This window comes from Octopus bimaculoides, chromosome 4, assembly GCF_001194135.2.
Source record: "Octopus bimaculoides isolate UCB-OBI-ISO-001 chromosome 4, ASM119413v2, whole genome shotgun sequence".
NCBI classification, from domain to species: domain Eukaryota; kingdom Metazoa; phylum Mollusca; class Cephalopoda; order Octopoda; family Octopodidae; genus Octopus; species Octopus bimaculoides.
In genome coordinates, this window is record NC_068984.1 from 141899658 (window position 1) to 141903424 (window position 3767).

Sequence of the window (3767 nt, forward strand, 5' to 3'; positions counted from 1 at the left end):
TATATTTATATACACACATACATATGTATGCATGTATAAGTACATATGTATATATAAATATATACATATGTATGTATGTGTGTGTGTGTGTGTGTGTGTGTGTGTGTGTGCATGTGTGTTTAGACATATGATTGATTTACCACCATTAATATCTATTTCTGCTCCATCGCAAGACGAAATGAGAGAAACACGTGAGGCCATTAGTTTAGAGAAGCTCAATAAATAATATTGATAACGTTTTTACTAACGGAAACATAGAACTATTTTTAGTTTGTAAGTGGTACAATCTCTTTTTCTTGATTTATAAATTACAGTAAATATCAGAGAAGGAGACAACCTCAGTGTATCACTGGTACATATTGAAAAATGTGATAAAGGAATTGCAAATGTAAAGACGCCTGCTACAATTTTAACAGGGAACGTAGGCATACATGAGCAATTAACATGCCTTCATATGATTAAAAAAAACGTTCGGGTTATGACTACGCCTTCGTTGTAATTGTTATCTGTAGAGCAAAGTTCAGCTTCAAGGCAATTCTAAAATTGTGTATAAGCATCACTTAATTATGCTTCCAGGCAAATTCATTTCTCTCTACTTCAACCATGTTTCTCCAGAAATATAAAATGAGAATTGCAACAAAACGTCTATGCGTGATCAGAATTATAAGAACATACTACTGTATTAAATGTTAAATGTATGATTTAAAAAAAGTAGACTATACAAAAATTGTTCTCAAAAGAATTTTATATTGTCATACGCAAGACGCTCGATAAGTTAGCAGACAAGCTAATTGTCAGATCAAAACTTTCACCAAATGTCGATATTTCGAGTAGTATCTACAGAAAAACTGGAACATTAATTGACAAACTCATTGAAGAGATTAATACGTATCAAAACTATTTACAGTTTTAAAACGTTGTCTAAGAACAACCATATTTTTCTCTGTATTTTCTCACACTTATACAATGCTTACCTATACCGTGCCTGTCATTCATACAGTCACTTAACCGGATACCGTCATCAAAATGTTTATGATTTCAACTCATATATTTCATTAGTCATTACTAGATGGTAGTTTATTTAAAATCCAACATTACCTTAATACGCCTAGCAAGTTCTTCATTCTCAATATTTCACACCAATCCAACAAAAATAAATATTAATATCTATTCAGTTATGCTCCCTTACCTTATCTTCAAACACAGAACACTCTTTTGAATAAGACCGGGAATTCTCTGCAAAGTAAAAATTCATCCATGTAACTGATATATGTAAATGTGTTGGTATTTTGATATTCTGATCATCTTAGTACTATTCCGAGATAGGAAATTTCGAGTTACTACCTATGTATGTTTACCTGTATGCATGCATATATGGATACACGTATGTATGTTTATACATATACAAGCATATATCTGTATATGTATACACATGCATATATATGAGTACACATACACACACGCATCATAAACACACACACACACACACGCACACACACACACACACACACACACACACACACACACACACACACACACACACACACACACACACACACACACACACACACACACACACACACACACACACACACACACACACATGCATACAAGAGTACTTATAGGTATAAAATATTTCCAAACCCAACAAATATTTGCTTTCACTTTTAGGCATTATATATATATGTATACACACACACACGCACACACGCACATACACACACACACGCGCACACACACACACACATACCTATTCATCTGTGTGTGTATGTGTATGTATATACATATGCATTTATATGTATATATATGTATATATACACATACACACACGTATATATATTTATATATACATATATATACATGCACACATATACACATATGCGCATATCCACAGACAAACAAACTTCCATACAAACACACATGCATATAATATGTCTAAAGGTGAAAACGAATGTTTGGTGCATTTGCAAAGATTATTGGCAGCAGTACCATTGTAGATTGGGTTGAAGAATGCAGTGTTGTGGAATGGAGATAGGATTAAATAGAAAAATGGATCGGAAGAAAGGAAAAGCGAAAGAGACTGAATAAGATATGAGAGGTTGAGGGAATAAAGGAAATTTATTAGGAGACTAAGGAATGGAAAGAGAGGCAGAGGGATAAAAAGGGAAGACAGAAGAAGTAGGGAGAAGAAACTGATGGTGATGTATGGAGAAGAAAAAGAAAAGGGGATGGAATAATACTAAGAGATTCAAAAAGAAGAAGGAGAAGATGAAGAAGAAGAAAACAGGAGAAGGAAAGAAAGGAAAGAAAAAGAAGATGGAATTGGAGCGAAATGAAAAAGAAGGAGGTTAAAGAAGAAATGGGAAGAACGAGGGAGGAATGAGTTGCAAAAGAGAGAAGTGGAAAGTGAAAAAATATGGAGGGATTAGAAAAAGGGTCAGAGAAAGAGAGAGAGAGAGAGAAAGGAGGAGAAGGAGAAGATGAAAAAAACGAATGAAAAGGAATAAAAGAAGGAAGGAAATAGCAGCAACTGAAGGAGAAGGGAGGGGAGGAGGAGAAAGAGGAGGAAGAGGAGATGTAGAAAAATGAAGAAAGCTGAAAGATTTGCAGAAGAAGAAATAAGAAGGAAAAGATAAATAAAAGATAAAAATAGGAGTTTAGAGAAGAAGAGAGATGACGATAGAAGTGGGAAAGCAGGGACATAGCAGAAACAGGGGAGTAGGAGGAGGAAGAGGGCGGGTAGGACGGGGGGAAAGAAGAAGATGAAGAAATAGAAGAAAGAATAAGTGAATGCGAAGATGAAGAAGATAGTGATGATGATGTATGATGATGAACAATATAAAGAATGTTTAGGAAGAGAAAGAAGATATGGAGGAGCAGTGGTGATGCTGGTGTGTGTGTGTGTGGGGGTGGTGGTGGTGAGGAATGACTTGAAAATGTTGTTGAAAGAGTAAATGGTTGAGGCCTAAGGCTGTGGTTTAAGATAATGAATAACTAAAACAAGAAAGATATAATTAGTTACTCTCTATTATAACAACCACCACACACTTTTTGGATACTCCTTGTGCTGCTGCTGCTGCTGCTGCTGCTGCTGCTGCTGCTGCTGCAGCTACTACTGCTGCGGCTACTGCTGCTGCTGTCGTTGATGATATATTCATTTACATACTCCTGTTTTTTTGTTCTTGTTTTTTTGCTTGATTTTTGTTCTACGTCCCTCCAACTTATCCGACCACCGCCGCCACCACCGCCGCCACCGCCACCGTCATCGTGCCCACTTCCAAATGTGGCCTACACACCCAATGATTTTCATAAGTCGTCGTCGTCGTCGTCCTCACCACTACCATCAACACAACACCACGACCACCACTACAACCACCACCACCAACACCACCACCACCACCACCACCACCACCCTCATCATATTTATATCAGCAGCTCCTGCACCACCACCACACTCCTGACTATCATGATCACTTGTCATGATGGCGATCATCATCATCATCATCATCATCATCATCATCACCACCATCATCATCACCACTACCATCATCATCATCACCATCATCATCAGCCTCCTCTTTCTCATCATCATCGATATCGTCATCATCATCATCATCATCATCATCATCATCATCATCATCGTCATTACCAAAATAGAGAATGTATTGCTGATGGCGTTTGTAATTTCCAAATTCTTCACTTAGGTATTTCGTTGAGATCAACTTTTCAAACACATATACGCAGAACGCCCCCAACCCCACCAAACC

General features: G+C 37.1%; 1 long non-coding RNA gene across 1 annotated transcript in view; it reads right to left on the minus strand.

Annotated features, from left to right (window-relative positions):
• Window positions 1–3767, minus strand: part of LOC128247694 (uncharacterized) — a 24974-nt gene that overhangs the window by 10136 nt on the left and 11071 nt on the right. Inside the window, exon 2 of the long non-coding RNA XR_008264061.1 lies at window positions 1190–1236. This is a non-coding gene — a long non-coding RNA (uncharacterized LOC128247694). The remainder of the gene's footprint in view (window positions 1–1189; window positions 1237–3767) is intronic.